Raw genomic sequence first — 20,434 nt, forward strand, 5'->3', positions numbered from 1 at the left:
TGACAATAAATAAGTAAATACTTAAGTAATTTAAATGTTGTGTTAAGTGTTTTATTCCTCTTATAAGAGAGGAAAAGTATTTTTCCCTCTCACCCTTCTGTTCTTGGCTGAGACCACCATAGTAAAAAACAGATTAACAAGAGAAAAGCAAATAATTTAATAACTTGTGTATCTCACATATACTCAGGAGAGACCCAAGGAAGTTGAGCCCCAGCCACCAATTTAAATACCATATTCAGCTAAAGATAAAAGAGACCTGTTGAGGGACAAGGGAGGGCAGTTATGGGAGGTTTCCAAGAAAAGCACTGTAAATAAGGGTAAGGTTTGTCATATAAGGTTTAAGTGGGCACCTTTTCCACTGACAAGACTATCTTGTGATTTAGTCATCCTTGTATTCCTGGTACAGAGGAGACTCTTACAAATGGACATTTCCTTTATAAATGTAACTTTCCCTTAAAAAATTTAACTTCTGTCTTGTTTTCAGAGCTTCTGTGCTGCTCCTTCTCAAAAATTATCAGCTCAAAAATAATCTTTATGCCAAAGAGGCATATTCTGGAATGTCTTACTCTCCTCTTCTTCACTTAGTGCCTTAAAACAGGTGTTCATTTTTTCTCTCGATTTCGAGGGTTAGGAATGGGGTGGGTTTGGCTGGACAGGCGTCTCTGATCCACATGGTATCAGCCGGGATGGCTGGGCATTGAGGGTTTACTTCCAAGATGGCTTCCGCACTCACATGACTAATGTCTTGGTGATCCTAGCCTGTTTTTCTTGCTATGTGGGGTCTGGTCATCGGACTTAGCATGAGTGATTCCATCTTTGACCCAGTCTGATTCCTTTAACAGATTTCTCACAAAGCAGTTGTCATGCTTTTTACATGGTGTCTGACTGCCCAAAATCACAAAGTTAGAATAGTTAAGGGTGATCCTGGCAGTGGTAAAATGTCATTTTTCATGTATTTGATTGGTCAAATCAATCTCAGTGCCCACCTAAATTCAAGAAAGGGTTGAAAAATAAACAGGTCTCTTAGTAGGTGAGTGGCAAAATCACATGGAAGAAGAGCAGGTCTACCTATCTGTGGAAAATACACTAGGCTATATGCTTGAAGGAGATGAACCATAGGAGGGTGAGAGTGGTGGGAACAATGGAAATGTTTTTAGTTAGGGTAGTAGCCATGAGAAAGAGAGGGAGAGGAGCATTCCAGTTAGAGTGCAGTAGGTTCTAGTTTGAGTAAACCTATATAGAAATGGTTAGTTTACATTCACATAATGCTCCATTAACAGTATTGATACCAGAAGTTGGCAAGCTGAGACAGAAATTCAACTAGTCTTATTCATCCACCTTGTCTGGACATTTGCTTCATTGAGCACATCCTTAGTCATTTACATTCTTCCTTTCTGTCTAGTTATTTGCTGAATGTTCAATGCTGAATGTTTAGATATGGTTGTAGTGCCAGGTTCCTCAATCTAATAAGCAAGTGCAGATATATCAAAATGGATATTGCCTGTGAATTCCATGTTCCAAGTAATCAGATCAGAGCTGTAGATGGTGGCACTGTGAGACAGAGCAGAGAACTCTTTAAGGCATTTTATGATAATGTCCATGACAATCAAGGAGTGTTTTGTTTCCTAACGTTTTTGCAGAATCATCATGGATTATTGACCACAACTTCTTAAAGGCTTCCCAAGAAGTCATGTACACCATTGGCAGGTTATGAGGTTATGTTAAGTAACTCAGTGATTAGAGAATTTGTTTGATTTTCCAACACCGGAATCCCTCCCAAATCACCAATCCTTGTTCTACATAATGCCTCCAAGTAAAAAGTCCCCAGATGTATCATTTAGCATCTGTTGTATCAGTGGCTCTCATTTTTCTTTTCTTTGTTTTATAAGAATTCTAGTGGGCTTTTGAAGTGTGCCTTCAAATGTTCTGATTCAGTAAGTCTGGAGGGAAGCTGGGCACCTGTATCTTCAAAACCCTCTGGATCATTGAGGAAAACGCTTAAAGGGTATACTGCTCTGAATTAGTGGCCCTATGGTGGTCCATGGCCACAGTATTAAAAAAAAAATTGGGGGGCCATATAATACTCTGAGATCCAGGGTATGCTCAATATATTCAGAGAATATCATTGCATTTGGCTTTGATATAATCCTTACTGGGGCTGAGTATTATCTCACTTTCATTTCTGAAGGACAACTTTACTGGGTGAAGTATTCTTGGTTCACAGGGTTTTGTGGATTTTTTTTTTTAAGCACTTTGAATATATCATACCACACTCTCTGGCCCGAAAGGTTTCTGCTAGGAAATCCACTGATAGCCTTATGGAGGTTTTTTTGTATAAGAGATTTTTTTTCTCTTGCTGCTTTTAAAATTCTTCCTCTGTCTTTGATTTTATTTATTTATTTTTATTTTAATTGGAGGCTAATTACTTTACAATATTCATTCACATGAATCAGCCATGGGTGTACATGTGTTCCCCATCCTGAACCCCCCTCCCACGTCCCTCCCCATCCCATCCCTCAGGGTCATCCCAGTGCACCAGCCCTGAGCACCCTGCCTCATGCATCAAACCTGGACTGGTGATGTATTTCATATATGATAATATACATGTTTCATTGCTATTCTCTCAAATCATCCCACCTTTGCCTTCTCCCACAGAGTCCAACAGTCTGCTTTTTACATCTGTGTCTCTTTTGCTGTCTCACATATAGGGTCATCATTACCATCTTTCTAAATTCCACATATATGCGTTAATATACTGTATTGGTGTTTTTCTTTCTGACTTACTTTGCTCTGTATAATAGGCTCCAGTTTCTTCCACCTCATTAGAACTGATTCAAATGCACTCTTTTTAATGGTTGAGTAATATTTCATTGTGTATGTGTACCACAGCTTCCTTATCCATTCATCTGCCAATGGACATCTAGGTTGCTTCCATGTCCTGGCTATTATAAACAGTGCTGCGATGAACATTGGGGTACACGTGTCTCTTTCAGTTCTGGTTTCCTCAGTGTGTATGCCCTGGAGTGGGATTGCTGGGTCATATGGCAGTTCTATTTCCAGTTTTTAAATGAATCTCCACACTGTTCTCCATAGTGGCTGTACTAGTTTGCATTCCCACCAACAGTGTAAGAGGGTTCCCTTTTCTCCACACCCTCTCCAGCATTTATTGTTTGTAGACTTTTGGATGGAGCCTTTCTGACTGGCATGAGATGGTACCTCATTGTGGTTTTACAAGGTAATAGTAGGTTTTAAAAATTAAAATTAAAGGTGTAATAAAGAACTTAAAAATTAAAAAATGATAATAGTAAAATATATCTAGGAATTTCTCTGGAGCTGTTGAGGGCAGTGTGGGGTCACTTCAGTTTCAGATAGTTCCTTTTACCTTATACTTCTTCTCAAGGTCTATAGGCCCCTTCCAATGTAGCCAGTGCTAACTCCTCTGTTGCACCTGTCTCTTTCAAAGCTGTTCCCTCTTTGTTTATTTCGGCTTCCTCTGTTTGTAAGTCTCTTCAGTATCTAACTTCTGCCCTGACACAACGGGGCGAAGGTGGTCACTTATTTAGGCTCACTTGTTCAGCTGTGCTGAGGGGAGGGAGGAACAGTGCAAATATCACTGGCGTGTGTGGGGAGCGCTCGCAGTGTCTGGGCCACACTGGCTTTGCCCTGCTCACTGCGTGTGTGCTTTCCCGGTCTACACTGCTCAGGCTCCAGGTTGCTCTGCCGGGAACTGTCTAAGGCGGGCCCTGGGTTGTGTGCACTTCCCAGGTCTACACCGCTCAGGTTCAGGTTCCCGGGTACTCCCCAAAGGCACAGCCTCAGTTGGGCCTGCATTTTGTGTCCTTCCCAGGTCCAAGCAGCTCAGGTGACCAGGTGTTTGACGAGCGCACTCTTCCCAGCTGGGCGGTGCATCTCATCACCTCCCCGGTCCAGCCACTGGGCTTCCTGGGTGCGCAGCGGGAGCAGCGTCTCAGATGTGCTGGTGTCTGCTCTGGGGCGCTGATCTCTGGCTGCGGCCCTCCTGACGGATGTCAGCCGTTCAGGATCCCAGCAAGACTTGGTTAGCAACTGGGAGCCTGCTCGCAGTTTGGTAGCTGATGCTGTCTTGGCATCAAGATGTATATGTTGGTATCAAGGCTACTGTCTTTGGCAGCCCCTTTCCTTCTGGCTCTGGCTGTTGCCCGCCTGCCTCTCTGCCTCCGGTGGGAGACGGGCTGGTCCACAGCCAGCTAGCTCTCCTCTGGTATTCAGTCAGTCCTTTGTTCTGTGAGAGGGCTGGCAGTGCCTTAGGTTAGAGCTTTTTGCAGGAGAGTTCTCTCTCTCTCTCTTTTTTTTTCCCCCTCTTTTGCTATCCCACGGTTTGGATTGCTATCTCACGTTAGCTCCCTCAGACTGCCCTCAGGGCATTCAGGCCCCGTCCTTACCCTAAGCAATGCGGCCGCACGTCCCTGTTCAGCCCCCGCTCGCTGGTGGCGGACACGAGCATCTGGGCTATTTCTCCGCTGGGAGTTGCCGTTAGGCTCGTAACCTGTGGGTTTTGTTTATTTATTTTTTCCTCCTGGTTATTTTGCCCTCTGAGATTCCAAAACTCCCCACAGACCCACTGGTGAGAGGGTTTCCTGGTGTTTGGAAACTTCTCCTCTTTTAAGACTCCCTCTCCAGGATGGGTCTCCATCCCTAACTCTTTTCTCTCTTTTTATTTTTTGTATTTTGTCCTCCCTCCTTTCGAAGACAATGGGCTGCCTTTCTTGGTGCCTGATGTTCTCTGCTAGCATTCAGAAGTTGTTTTGTGGTATTTGCTCAGCGTTCAAATGATCTTTGGATGAATTTGTTGGGGGAGAAAGGGGTCTCCCTGTCCTATTCCTCCGCCATCTTAGGACCGCCGCCCTCTCTTTGATTTTACATAGTTTTATTATAATATGTCTTGGAGCACATTATTTTGGATTGAAATATTGGGGTGCTCTATTAGCTCCTTGAACTAGGCTGTCCAGATTTCCCCCCTAATTTGGGAAGTTTTTAGCCATTATTTCTTTTTTTTTCCCCCGAAGTTTAAATTTAATAACTTTGGTATTAACTATACACATACTAGTAAGTGCTAAGACTTAAAATCTTCCGGTTCAGTTGTGACTCCAGACAGGATCCAGAGAGGAGTTCTAAAAATCTCTTCTCTGGGTTTTATGGAGACTTCCTTTACCCTCCTATGTTAGCCTCTTAAGGGACTAAGTCAGCCTTAAAAGGGCACTGGAAAGGGCGACATTATTTCTTTAAATAAGCTTTCTTCCTCCTTCTCCCTCTCTTCTCCTTCTAGCACACCAATTACTTGTACTTTTTAAAAATAGTGTACCGTGGTTTGTGTAGGTTTTCTTTACTTTTTTTTCATTCTTTTTCTTTGTTCTCCTCTGACTAGATAATTTAAAATTATTCCTGTACTATACTTTACAGTTTCTTTCCTCTGTTTGCTCAATTCTGCTGTTGACACTTTCAATTCCTTTTTTTTTTTTTCTCTAAATTTCATTCATTGTATTCTTCAACTTCAGAATTTCTGTTTAGTTCTTTTTTTATAGTTTCTATCTCTTTGATTCAAGGAATTAGATCTGGCAGACAGAGTGCCTGAAGAACTGTGGACAGAGGTCTGGAACACTGTACAGGAGATGGTGACCAAAACCATCCCGAAGAAAAAGAAATGCCAGAAGGCAAAGTGGTTGTCTGAGGAGGCCTTACAAATTGCTGAGAAAAGAAGAGAAGTGAAAGGCAAAGGAAAAAAGAGAAAGATATACCCAAATGAATCCAGAGAAAAATGAAGAGAGATAAGAAAGCCTTCTTAAGGGAACAATGCAAAGAAATAGAGAAAAGCAATAGAATAGGAGAGATAGGAGATCTCTTCAAGAAAATCAGAGATAACAAGGGAATATTCTGTATAAAGATGGGCACAGTAAAGGACAGAAACATCAAAGACCTAACAGAAGCAGAAGAGATTAAGAAGAGGTGGCAAGAGTACACAGAAGAACTATACAAAAAAGGTATTAATGACTCAGATAACTACGATGGTATGGTCACTCACCTAGAGCTAGACATCCTGAATTATGAAGTCAAGTGGGCCTCAGGAAGCATTACTATGAACAAAGCTAGTGGAGGTGATGGAATTCCAGCTGAGCTATTTCAAATCCTACAAGATGATTCTGTGAAAGTGCCGTGGTCAAGATTGTCAACAAATTTGGAAAACTCAGCAGTGGCCACAGAACTGGAAAAGGTCAGTTTTCATTCTTATCCCAAAGAAAGACAGTGCCAAAGAATGTTCAAACTACCATATGATTGTGCTCATTTCAATTTGCTTGCTAGCAAGATAATGCTTAAAATCCTTCAAGCTGGGCTTCAGCAGTACATGATCTGATAAGTTCTAGATGTACAAACTGGATTTAGAGAAGGCAGAGGAACCAGAAATCAAATTGCCAACATTCATTGGATCACAGAAAAAGCAACGAAATTCCAGAGAAACATCCACTTCTGCTTCATTGACTCTGCTGAAGCCTTTGACTTTGTGGATCACAACAAACTGTGGAAACTTATTAAAGAGATGGGAATACCAGATCATTTTACCTGTCTCCTGAGAAACCTGTATGCAAGTCAAGAAGCAACAATTTGAACCAGATATGAAACAACAGACTGGTTCAAAATTGTCAAAGGAGTATGTCAAGGCTGTATACTGTCGCCTTGCTTATTTAACTTCTATGCAGAGTACATCATGTGAAATGCTGAGCTGGATGAATCACAAGCTGGAATCAAGATTGCCAGGAAAAATATCAACAACCTCACATATCAGATGATACCACTCTCAATGCCAGAAAGTGAAGATGAACTAAAGAGATTCTTGATAGGGGGGAAAGAGGAGAGTGATAAAGCTGGCTTAAAACTCAGCATTAAAAAAACCAAGATCATGGCATCTGGTCCCACTGTTTCATGGCAATTAGGTGGGGAAAAAAATGAAACAGTGACAGATTTTCTTTTCTTGTGCTACAAAATCACTGCAGATGGTGACCGCAGCCTTGAAAGTAAAATATGCTTGCTCCTTGGAAGAAAAGCAATGACAAACCTAGACAGCATATTAAAAAGCAGAGACATCTCTTTGCTGACAAAGGTCTGTACAGTCAAAGCTATGGTTTGAATGTAGCCATGTATGAATGTGAGAATTGGACCAACCATAAAGAATGCTGAAGAACTGATGCTTTCAAACTGTGGTGCTAGAGAAGACTCTTGAGAGTCCCTTGAACTACAAGGAGATAAAATCAGTCAATCCTAAGGGAAATCAACCTTGAATATTCATTGGAAGGACTGATGCTCAAGCTGAAGCCCCAATACTTTGGCTACCTGATGCACAGAGTTAACTCATTGGAAAAGACCTTGATGCTTGGAAAAAGTGAAGGGGGCAACAGAAGATGAAATGGTTGGATGGAATCACTGACTCAATGGACATGAGTTTGAGCAAATTCCAGGTGATAGTGAAGGACAGGGAAGCCTGGTGTGCTGCAGTCCATGGGGTTGCAGAGTTGGACATGACTTAGCGACTGATCAACAACAACAGTCTGTTATACTTCTCATTTTGTTCATGTATTATTTTCTTAATTACTCTGAATTGTCTTTCTATATTCCCTTGTCGCTCATTGAACTTCATTCAGAAAAGCTATTTTGAACTCTTTACCAGGGAAAATGCAAATTTTCACGTCTTTGGGATTGTCTTGTATAAAATGGCTGTGTTCCTTTGATGATGTTATAATTCCTTGATTTTTCATGTTCCTTGAAGTCTTGTGTTGTTGTCTCCACATTTGAAGTAGCCATCATCTCCTTCAGCTTCACTGCCTGATTTTGGGAGAGAAAAACATTCTATCAACCTTTCTCGGGATTCAGAGGATAACTCAGGCCCTCAGACCCTCTCTGTGGCTATATCTGCTTTATACTTCTTGTTCTCTCTTGTGGCAGAATTCTTAAACTTGTGTGCTTTCTCCTGATTCTTCCAAGCCAGTCTGAATGTTGACATTTTCTCTTTTCCTTTTCCTAGTGTGGTGCTGAATGCTCAAGTCTGTGGTCTCTCCCCAGTCACAGATTTGGGCCAGCTTTGGGCCAGTTTTCTGTGTTCACTAGCTATCTGTAAAAGCTCACACTACCTGCCTGTGGGATCACACACAGGGAGCCAGCTGTGAGGTGGAGGTATATGGGGCTGAGTGCGTGGAGTGCTGAGGTTCCTTCTGGGTCAGCTGGGTGGATGTCCAGGCACAGAGTCCCCAGTGGCTTGTGGGCAGGCCTCTTGATGGAGTTCACGATGCCATTAGTAGGCTCGTCCCGAGCCCTGGCTGCTGGTCTCCTAGCTGCTCATCACCGCATCCCCCAGTCACAACTCCCTACTCTGGATGTGGCGAGAGAGATTTAGGGATCTGTGGCAGCTTCCTGCAGAGCTGGGGAAGCTGGGTGGTCATTCCCGAACCTGACTTTCTCTGGTGGGAGAAATCATGGGCTGAGAAGGGCTCTCATGTGCTGGGCCGTGCTGTCTTGGGAGAGGGTGATGCAGTTAAAGCCAAGCTCTTTTTCTTGCTCTCTTGCAGGGGTCCAATCTGGGAGATTTTTGCTCCTACAGTGTGCTGAAACTTCCCCCCTATATTTCTGTACTTTCACAGAGGCTCACTTGTCTGGTGGGGTTGTTTAAGTTATTGTTCTCCAGGGGTCTCAGACCATGGCTGAGAGAGGATAGTGGTGGCCTCTGGATACTTAGGGTCCACAGGGTCTGTTTGCTTATTCCCTGAGGCACACATGGACAAGATTCCTGGGACCTTGAATTTTGGGGCTGATAACAGAAACAAAACCAAATTGGTTGTAGCCAAGTCACTGGAGATAGGGAGCTGTTTCTGGATCTATAACCAGGATCCTGGTCACTGAATCAGCCTCCTGCATGCAACCTGTTTTCTGAAAATGGCTTTCCTCTCTCTTAGACTGCATGGGGTTTTCACAGTATCCTACTGGGATCCCACAACTCCCACAGGTCACTTTTATATGTGGATGGATGCCAAATTATTGTTGTTAAGGGATGTCTTATGTGGCAGCTTCTCAGACTTGGATTCTTTTTTGTGAGTTGCTCACAGTCTGGGAGGGAAGAAACTGAAGCAAAAGCTCGGTACAAATGGTGCGAGAAATGTTAGGTTAATGCAGGCTTGGGTACCGAGGGAGTCAAGGAGAAGGGGATATCTCACAATAAATCATGCAGCCAACCTTGTCCATGGTTACTCTTTGCTTGACTTCTAGGCAGGCTTAAAACTCAGCTTAAATGGTTTCCAAATGCTTCATGAAATTTTCTTAGCAATGTTAGTCTCATATCTGTGCAAAGATGTACTAGAAATTCTTATTGCTTGCAAAATTATATTTCTCATAAATGATTGATGGCTTGCAATTACATTACTTGGTATAGATAGCTTTGATCTATTCATATTAAGAGATAATTGTATGAGAGGTAATATTTTAAGCTATATGAACTCTTTAACCTTAAATGTACACATACTTTTTGAAAAGTAGATTCAGATGGTAGAAAGGAAAGAGAGTCTGAAACCATTGTATGCTTTATTAAGCAGATGAGTGGAAGGTTGTACAATAAAATAGGGATAAAGGTAACCAAAGTAAAGGGGAAATACATAGAAAACTGTCCTAACTTACATCACAATTTTTGTTTAAGGATCTCCTTCCTACTTCATATAAGCACAGGTAAGCATTGCTGCTTTAAGTTATTGTTGATGTAACCACAGAGGGGCCGGGGGTTTCAGCCAAAGCAAACAATGTGGACAGCTCATTGACCCCTTATGCTGTCAAGACCATGCCACCCCTTCATTGTGACCTGAAACCTGCCTTCCCACCTTGTCTCCTTGTCGTTCTTGCCTCCGATTGATTCCTGACTTCACTCCCTCTCAGTCTGGTGTCTTAGAACATGGACAGTTTTCTGACTGAACCAAGGCTTCTTTCTTGTGTTTTCTCTCATAAAACCCTCTGGCTGATAACACCTGCCTCCTGAAAAACTAGCAGTGGTTCTAGGACCCCAGAGGTGAAACACATTCAGAATTCTGGTTTCTGGGATCACGATAATAATTAATCATCTGACTGAGGTCCTGTCTTATAATTCCTTTGAGACAGTCAGTGTTTCTCCAAGGGTGATTCATGGACCACCTGCAGCAGACATCAACTGATGGGGTTTATTGAATCTGTAGATTCTTGATCCTATTCCAAAACAGAACATCTAAGGGTGGACCCTGGGGATTGTTAGCCTTGCTGAAGTTTAAGAATCCTGGGAAAGCTCAGTTCAGTTCAGTTCAGTTGCTCAGTCGTGTCCGACTCTTTGCGACCCCATGAATTGTAGCACGCCAGGCCTCCCTGTCCATCACCAACTCCCGGAGTTTACTCAAACTCATGTCCATCGAATTGGTGATGCCATCCAACCATCTCATCCTCTGTCGTCCCCTTCTCCTCCTGCCCCCAATCCCCCAGCATCAGGGTCTTTTCCAATGAGTCAACTCTTCGCATGAGGTGGCCAAAGTACTGGAGTTTCAACTTCAGCATCAGTCCTTCCAATGAACACCCAGGACTGATCTCCTTTAGGATGGACTGGTTAGATCTCCTTGCAGTCCAAGGGACTCTCAAGAGTCTTCTCCAACACCACAGTTCAAAAGCATCAATTTTTCGGTGCTCAGCTTTCTTCTCAGTCCAACTCTCACATCCATACATGACCACTGGAAAAACCATAGTCTGGACTAAGACGGACCTTTGTTGGCAAAGTAATGTCTCTGCTTTTTCATATGCTGTCTAGGTTGGTCATAACTTTCCTCCCAAGGAGTAAGCGTCTTTTAATTTCATGGCTGCGATCACCATCTGCAGTGATTTTGGAGCCCCCCAAAATAAAGTCTGACACTGTTTCCACTGTTTCCCCATCCTGGGAAAGCTACTACAGTACAATTATGTAGGACTGAAGCATTTGAAAAGGATTGACTAACATTTAAAAGGACCCCCCCCTTCAGAAAAGCAGGACACTCAAAAGGCACAAAGAGGAGGGGACGGGAAACAGTGACACCCAAAGAGACTGCGAGGGTCCGTTGAAACAGAGCATCAGGCCTGCATCCAGTGGGCACCCACCAGGGATGGGGGAGACTTCATGAGACAGCAGACCAGGGCGGGGGTCACACATCACAGCTGCCATCCTAACAAGAGACAGTGTGCACATACACACCCACCAGGGGGAAGTGGCTGCTGATTCCACATCAGGATCAATTTTCCACTCGATTCCATGGGTATTTACTAAGTGGTCATGGTTATGGTTTAGTTGCTAAGTCATGTCTGACTTTTGTGACCCCATGGACCGTAGCCTGCCAGGCTCCTCTGTCTATGGGCGTTCCCAGGCAAGAATACTTGAGTGGATTGCCATTTCCTTCTCCATTTACTGAGTACTTACTGTGTATTTATTATTGAACTAACTATTTCTTTTCCATAGAAAAGGACCAGCGGTCTGCCTTTGAGGAGCTTGTGATTTAATTGGGAAGCCTCTTGGAGAAGAGTCCAAGGAGGGCAAGCAGTCAACTGCTAGGAGGGCATCAAATTTTGTGGCGTAAACAGTGAAGGGAGAAAGTCCGTATGATCTTTGTGTTTTCACAAATAGTGATTACTGCTGATTGGCACTGTGGACTCAGAGTTCAGAAAGGGTCACAGCCATCTCTCATGTCAGGATCACTGTCAGAAGCATCATCTTTTGCACAGTTCCACTGTGTTTTCTCCTGCAGGCCCTTGGGTATGGAGACTGCCAGGAACCCTGGCAGTGATGAAGCAGTCTCATGAAGTTTTCTTTGTCTGATGCTTTCTTTGCATTGTTGAAGGGTGCAAGCTGCCAGAATGAATTACAATTCCCTCTGGACCCCACTTGAATTCAGATCCTACTTGGTTAATTAATTTGTTGCTGTCCTTGTTCTACCTCTTGCCATTGTCTTTGTCCATATGGTGCTGGGTTACAGCCTTGAATAATCAGAGATGGCAGCACCTGGCACATGGTGAGAGCTCCATAAATACGCATTATTATCCCTCTTATTGTTCTCATTGTTCCCTCCCCTGATGTGCAAAGTTATATAAGAACACAGAGACATGTTTCTTCTCCTGGAATCCTAGAGTTCCTGAGACAGTTCAAAGATAATGTAGTTTAATTTAATTAATTTGATATTAGAATCCTCTCTACTATATTCCTGACAAATATCCAACCAGGTGGCTCCATCCAGGCCTGTTCTTTGCATCATATTTGTGTCTTCATGGTCAGCTCAGAACCCTGCTTGAGAACGTGAGCAAGGTCCTGGGGAGGGTTCCCCCAGAATCCTCCACACCACAGAGGGCCCAAGAACTTAGTTTATTCTCAGATGCAGAGCTGCCCATGGTTGTCAAGTGGCTCCATCTCTAGGACCTAGCATTCAAACTGGAACTTGATTTTGCCAGTTTTGAAGCAAACTCTCACGTCCCTGTACACTTTTTTCTTCGGTAGTACTAGGAGCAGACCTTCAGTCCATTCCTCAAACATACTTCTTCTGCCTCAGGCTTTCAGACACACCCCCATCTGGACTCTGTGTAGTTTATATCTCTCTGTGTGTGTGTGTGTGTGTTGAAGGGAATTTGTCGAAGCAGAAACTGAGGTCATAAGCTCAGAGCAGTTGGCTTGGGGTCAGAATATCTAGATTCAGTTTTCAACTCAGACTTCCTGGTGGCCTTGGGATGCTCATTGAGCTTCTCATCTCTAAAATAGTAATGATAATTATTACGCAATTTCTTCAGTGATGCAAAGACGTGGGGCTTAGAGCAGTGCTTGTCTCTCATAAGGAGCTCATTTTAATCCCTCATGAACTGAGGCTTTCCTGGGTTTGGCTGAGGCTGCGAAGCTTGAGAGAGTCAATGCTGCGAATCACTGGCAAGAGAAATGCCTCCAACTGCTTCCACAAGGGTGGGGGGAGATTAACACAAAATTAGCCCTCAGTATCTTACTGTCTTAAACATCGATGGGGGAGGACTTGGACAAGACTTTAGAGGTGGTGGTGTTCATTTCCTTTATCTCAGTCACGTGTGCAATCTGACTTAGATGCAAAGACCTGCCTGTCAGCCCTGTTGTCCTTCCACTGCAGGCGCTGCCTCCCCCTTAATCTGGTTGCTCGGAGGTATTTTTCTTGAGCCTGTCTGCCACCTTAAGTGCACAGTCTTGTTGAATGTGACAGATAAACACAATAAACACATAAAACAAAGCCACTTTCTGTTTCATATGTAGGCTTAGATCCTCTCAGCACAGGATGGGGGATTTCAGGGTAGGGAGGATGAGAGAGTCCCCAGACTGCATTCTCAGCCCCATTCCCCCTCCTCACATCCCAAACACAAAGCTGCCAGTATCCATCACATCACATCACTCCCTTTCTCAGCTCCTTGGCCCCTGGGGCCAGGGTAAGGATTTGTGTTCATGTCAGAAGAGGCCAGGTTCAATGTGAATTCTTGCGTGTCCTGCTACTAATGACCTGCAGCTTCACCCAGAGAGTTTCCCCAGTAGATTTCTCTGTTCCTCTGTAAAAAGAATCCCACCTGTTTGTCAATTCCACTTTGAACATACTGCAGACAGAATTCTTGTTTTCTTAAATGGAGCAAGGTTTGAAATATTGACATTAGTCACAAGGACAGCAGATGACCAGTCAAGACACCCTTTTAGCCCGTGGATGCTCTGCATTGGACAATTACAGAAGCAATTAAAGTGTTAAGATGCGTTAGGAAGGGTAATACTTGGGAAGGTTTTGTGTCCAAGAGTGAGGCCTCAGCAAAATTTCCTTTATGACAAAAGAGAGAAATGAGCCCTTCTACTTATCTGACAGAATCATGGGGAAGAATGTGCTGTGCCTGGGGCAGCCTGGGCCAAGGAAGGTGAGTGAGCTTGGGACCCAGACAGATGGATTTAAATCTTGACCCTGCCACTTCATGAGTTAATTCATATTTCTCAACCTCAGAAACAATACCTATAAAATTGAGAGTGAGGGGCACAATGTGGAGATCTGAGATTAAATAAATATATAACAGAACTTTTCACAGTGCCTGGCATGTATGTGCCTTTGCTCCCTCCCCTTCCTGTCCCTTGACTTACCTCATTTTGGCTTATCTTCCCTTGTCTTGCCTTTTCATGTCATAGAAGTTTTCTTGGTGGTGAAGAGAGTCTTACATACTTGCAGAAGAATTAGCCACCTTCATCCTGCTATTTGAAAGTTGATGAGAGGCTTGTCTACTCAAAAGTGTACCCTTAGCCTGCCCCTCACTTCCCCAGCTTTGTCACAATATCTAAATTATTCTATGAGTCACTTTTGGTGGGGTGGTGGGGGGTGGTCAGGACATAGGAGGTTTCTGTTACATGAATGTTACATGATGTTAAGCACTAAAAGTCTTTGACAACTAAGCATGGGTTAGCAATTTCAAAAGGATGGAGACAAATGGGCCTTATGAAGGAAGTTTGTTTAATGGAGGAGAGAAGGTGAGGGAGGAAGCAGAGCTAAGTGCTGCCTGGGAGGAGAGGTATAGGAAGAAACAATCGAATTTCTCAACCCCCCTGGACTTGTCAGTGATGGTGGGTGATGTGAAGTCATGAGGAAGGTGGAGCTGGGGCAGGAAACAAATCAGTAGCATATGGAATTGGGGCCTCTACCATATATTTATAAGAGTTTATGTCTTACATGTTTTTATTACTACATTTACATCTTGGCTCCCAGAAATGTAAATAGAGATAAAGAGGCTGAAGTGGTTTTTTTTTTTTCCTTCTTCTTTTTTTTTTTTTTTAGCATCAGAAGTTAACTGTTTGGCAAATGATTATTTGGTATGCACTTAATAGCACCATAGTGTCCAATTCAGCCCATTTGAATGAATAGTATTTCCCCAGGAGAACTTTATTCACTCTGGCTTGATGGCACTAGGAAATAATTTTAGCTTCTAGGCAATATATACTCCTTTCCCTCCTCACTCCATCTCGTTTATTGCTGTAAATACTAAGGCAAGGATTTAAGCACAGAACCCAGGGCTATTTTATCTTGCTCATCATTAGTATTTATACACACAAATAAACACCTCTTCTCAGATTGTACCAAGAGTAAAAAATGACACTGAATAGCTACATGTTAATGGATTTACATATAATGTTGGCATACTCTAAAAACACAGGGTTTGGATTGTTAATGAAGCATGATTGGGCTAAGAAATATTAATAAGGGCTTCATACAGCTTTTTGTTAATATCTGAAAGTATTTCTGCATCTCATTTTCATTGGGAAAAGAGAGATGTAACAATTCAGGGTCTAATGGTCAAATGATTCTTCTGCTACCCAGATACTGTCATTAATGCAGCACGATTATACTGATGGATCTTTCCAATTTTGTCAGTTCCTTTCATGTCATTATTCCTTCAGCTGGTTAGTTTCTGGCTTTCATATCAGCCTTCCCACTCCAACTCCCCCCTCCCCCTAAAAAGCAGTTAACAGTGCTCACATTTCTGTTGCTAATCTTTGTTTTATTAGATCTTTTCCTATAATTGCATTTCAGGGGCTCTACTGAGCGGCAGGAATAGTTGGTGTATGTCAGGTATTATTGTAAGACTTGAGGATGGTAATCCTGGGCTTTACAAGGTAAGACAAATGTGGTATTGGGGAAAAATAGATTGTTGATGGTGAGGCTTAGTAAGAAACATTTGTTTTCCTTCCAGCCTTGGTTGTTAAATTAAATTATGACTTTGAGGAAGAGGGGCTCTAAATTCTTTCTTCCTGTCTTGAAAACATATTCAGCTCGGATTCTATGCTGGGTCCTTTCCCTGACTCTGTCAGTGGCTGGCACCCTGATGAAGACTGCTGTCAGCTTAAGATAAATCATATTTCAAACACATTTTTTTTTTCAAAACGGACAGCCAAAATTAGTGCAAGGAATGTCAGTCTGTTGCCAGATCTGTCAATATAAAGTTTAGATCACAGTTAACTGGTGCCAGTTTAGTTAACTACCTGACAAAAAAGGCTCATAATATGCCATGAAGAATGATTTCACTCTTAAAATGATAAATGCTCAAAGCCAGCAGGGATCCTGAAGCCGACATTGGCCCTTTTAAAAAGGACTTGATAACATTATGGAATAATGGAAGGAAGGAAATCTTGACCTGGAAATAGATGGAGGCTGAAAAATTCTATATTTTACACAACTTATGTGCTAGTATAAAAAGTCCCCAAGCACCCTCAGTCTGAAGGTGTGCAGTGATTTGTCATGTGATAAAACAGCCTCTTGGTTAGTTCAGGCTACTTCTAAGGGCTGTGTTGATATTTCAGATTCCAGAAGGACAGAATGCAGGCTCACGATGGTTTAGCAGTAGATGCGTTTTGTTGTGCTTCCCTGATGGCTCAGTCAGTAAAGAATCTGCCTGCAATGCAGGAGATGTGGGTTTGATCCCTGCATTGGGAAGATCCCCTGGAGAAGGAAATGGCAACCGCCTCCATTATTCTTTCTTGGGAAATCCTGTGGACGGAGGAGCCTGGTGGGTTACAGTCCAAGGGGTTGCAAAGAGTAGGATATGACTGAGAGACTAACCACCACCACTACTATGTTTTGTTGTATCCTTTAGAGTAAGCTCATCTGTGTTAAAAAATAGAAGCTAAAGAAAGTGCATACATAGTTTATTTCCTAGTTTTTCATGAATGCAAGGCAGATGTTTCTAGTCAGCTTGTGGCTTTCCTCCATGTGACAGTCAGGGATTCATGCTCTTTTCATCTTGCAGATGTACTGTCTAGTACAGTCTAGACTGTTAGGTTTCAAACTTGAATGCATGTGTGTATCACCTGGGCAGCTTGTTAAATGAAGATTCTGTTTCAGGAGGCCTGGGGTGGCACCTAAGAATTTGTATTCTAGTAAGTGCCAAATGATGTCAATGCTGCTCATTCATGGACCAGACTCTGAGAAGCAAGGAATCTAAAGGGCTCCATCATCAACTATGTCTAGCTGGTAAAAGAGATAAGAACGTGAAGCTTATGGGGGGTAATTTCTGTGGGACAGGCTTGGAAGTGACATTGTTCATATCTGCTCACTTATGATTGACCAGAGCTCAGAAGATGGTTACACTCAACTTTTGGGAGGCTGGGAAATGTATTTTCAGGAGGAAGAAAAACACATCTTTGTGAGCTTCCAGAAGTCTTTGCCACATTAGGGAATTTCAGGTACTAGAGCTCATTTATTTTTATAACCTCATGATAATCCTATACAAGAATTCCTCCTAGATTTTCCTTTTCCTTTTGCTTTATTATGGGTTTCCCAGGTAGCGCTAGTGTAAAGAACCTATCTGCCAACACAGTAGACATAAGAGACGCTGGTTAGATCCCTGGGTTGGGAATGTCCCCTGGAAGACGGCATGGCAATCCATTCCACTATTCTTGCCTGGAGAGTCTTAGGGACAGAGAAGCCTTGTGGGCTACAGTCCATAGGGTTGCAAAGAGTAGGACACGACTGAGGTGACTTAGCACACACATGCTTTACTCTAATTAAGAAATAGTAAATTGTAGACATTTTGTAGGAGGGATTCTGAATAAAAAAAAATATTTTGCCTCAGAAAAAAAAGTTTTTGACAGTTTGCTCTCCTTCTCTGGGAATGATCATGGCCGGCACTTGTAAATAACTCATTTTTGAAGAAGCCCAAAGTTTCTTTTGAGCCTGGTTTAATTAATCTTGTGGGTTTGAAGTGGAGTTGGGTCACCATTCCCACCTCTGGAGTGCTTCGGTATGCCGAACAGATGTGGCCCCCGTGTGGCGGCCAGGGCAGCGTCTCTGCGGGGTGCTGTCGCCCCCATCAACCCCCCTCTGGACTCCTCCGTGGTTTCTTCTGATGGCGGTGCCCATGGCTGTCCTGCGTCTCTGCTCTTCTTATGGTAGGATTTGCCTTATCCCTTAACGGAATAGTTTTCTCCTAGCTCTGTGCTCTATGTTTGTATTTATTCGGTGCCTTTGTCCTTAAAGGATTCAAGATACATTTAGACTGTGTAACTCATTTTAAATAGCTTGGTGAAAAGTTAGCTGAACTCAGGCTCCAAGGACGATTTCAAACAAATGCATATGTTATTGGAGCTGGTCTTCAAGCGGAGACAGCAGGGGAATGTTGGGGGGTCTGTGCATGAGGCACTTATTTGATTTCACCTTGTGGTCACCAGGGCATAATTCATAATTATGGTGCCTAAGTCATAGGTGGGGAAAATGAAGACTTATTCCTACTATTTTGTGCCAGACTGCTGGGGGAAAAAAACCTAGAGTTTTTTACAGGGTTTGCAATCCTGTCTTTCCAACTTAGAAGTGGTCTGCATGATAAATAAGGCTATAGCAGTTGGTGGTTTTTCAGTCCTAATGTATGTGTTGAGGTTATAAAGGCTGCCTTGGTAAAATGAATTTTTCTGTTGTTATTCCTGTTTTCTAGTCCAAACACCTGGATGAAATGACTTGGTCAGCCTCCAAGAAACCTATAACAAAGAAAGTTTAATTTTTCATTAATAAACTGGCAGTTCCTTCTCTGTTCCCAAAAGACACATTCTATTTTGTGGTATTTTTGTACAACTGTGACCTTAGAATATGTGTTAAGAAGCTGGGGCAGAAATTTCAATGATGCAAAGTCTTTACCCTCAAGGTTCCCAACCCCAGTGTTCCCAAAGTCTGCTGCTGCTGCTGCTAAGTCACTTCAGTCGTGTCCGACTCTATGTGATCCCATAGATGGCAGCCCACCAGGCTCCCCCGTCCCTGGGATTCTCCAGGCAAGAACACTGGAGTGGGTTGCCATTTCCTTCTCCAATGTGTGAAAGTGAAAACTGAAAGTGAAGTCACTCAGTAGTGTCCGACTCTTAGCGACCCCATGGACCGCAGCCTACCAGGCTCCTCCATCCATGGGATTTTCTAGGCAAGAGTACTGGAGTGGGTTGCCATTTCATTCTCCAGGGGATCTTTCCAACCCAGGTATTGAACCCACATCTTCTGCATTGCAGGCAGATTCTTTACCAACTGGGCCACGGGGTAAGGCCTTATAGGTATATATACAACCTCATTAATGTGTTGGGGAAGCTAAAAGGAACTACATCATAGGAAGAGAAAAATTTTAATTCTGTGCCTCAAGTGAGAGTTTTTATCAACCAAGGGAAAAACATGCAGGCACTTAAATGCTTTCTGGGTGTTGTCTCCATCATGTGTCCCAGTTCCTAGCTTGCTCCTTGACCTTGTGTCCACCTTCTTGTAAAGAAGAGTGCCTCCTTCTTAAAGGAGGCATTGGCTTTCTGTTAGGCTCAGTGTTGCTTCAGATCCCTTTCTCTTCCACATCTGGTAGCTGGACCCAGTAGTTTCCAGCACTCCATGTCCCTAACCTTTGAGAGTTCAAGTCTTCAGTAACATCCAGTGGCCAAGATCTGAGCAGGCTTGGCTGCGAAGTCTAGGATGAGCCTTGGCAATCTCCATCCAATAGAAACATTGAGTGTATTTAGAAACATTGAATGCATTTAGACACATTGGGTAGATTTAGAAACTTCTGGGCTTCCAGGTGGTGCTAGTGGTAAAGAATCCACCTGTCAACTCAGGAGACCCACTCCATTATTCTTCCCTGGGAAATCACATGTACAGAAGAGCCTGGCAGGCTACATACAGTCCATGGGAACACAAAGAGTCAGACATGAGTGAGTACCCATTTATACTATACAATACAGAAACTTCCAGTGTAGTTCCTCTCTAACATCCATGCCAGAGGGAAATGGGCAGTAAGAATTCTTCTTGGTCATCCAGTCAGTCGCTGTTGAATAGAATGAGTACACGTGTATATACATGTATTTACTCACTCCCCAAACAAATATTAATTCTCAAAAACAGTAATGTTTGGGTCCATGGTAAGCATGGAGCAAAACCTAATCTGCACAGATTCCTGAATTATGCCTCTCAGATTCAGGAGAGATTTCTCCCTAACCCTGGCTTTTTTCATCTTCTAGGTCCAGCTTAGGCCCTTGAATCTCCTGCTTAAGAAATGCGTGAGAAACGGAATCCTTTATGTTGACGCCTATACAGATACACAGACGAAGGTTTGAAATGACCAGCTTTTGGTATGTAAAAATTAATCAAGTTTGTTGTCAGGTTATTGCCACCTGACTCAGCTTTCTTTAGGTTTAAGGGAAGCATTATTCGGGTTGGAGTGGGGAACTGGGGAGGCAGTGTTACCTTTTTCAGTGGCTTTGCTTTACTCCTCTGGTGTAGGGAAACAACCATTGTTTGCTTGTGGAGTATTTGTAGACAGGGATTTGAAACATAAACATCAGCCTCATTTTCACTCTAATGGCATGAATACATTTTTTAAAATGTGCAAACAGTGTTAAAAATCACTTTACTTA

General features: G+C 42.9%; 1 long non-coding RNA gene and 1 other non-coding gene across 2 annotated transcripts in view; one reads left to right on the top strand and one right to left on the bottom strand.

The window, feature by feature from the left end:
- The window catches only part of LOC122688557, a 253,942-nt gene that overhangs the window by 185,218 nt on the left and 48,290 nt on the right, over positions 1-20,434 (top strand). Inside the window, exon 2 of the long non-coding RNA XR_006339503.1 lies at positions 20,039-20,149. This is a non-coding gene — a long non-coding RNA (uncharacterized LOC122688557). The remainder of the gene's footprint in view (positions 1-20,038; positions 20,150-20,434) is intronic.
- LOC122688889 lies at positions 5,117-5,239 on the bottom strand. Its single transcript, XR_006339624.1, has one exon. It is a non-coding gene; the product is annotated as a small nucleolar RNA SNORA26 (small nucleolar RNA).

Source organism: Cervus elaphus, chromosome 33, assembly GCF_910594005.1.
Source record: "Cervus elaphus chromosome 33, mCerEla1.1, whole genome shotgun sequence".
Classification (NCBI taxonomy): Eukaryota; Metazoa; Chordata; class Mammalia; order Artiodactyla; family Cervidae; genus Cervus; species Cervus elaphus.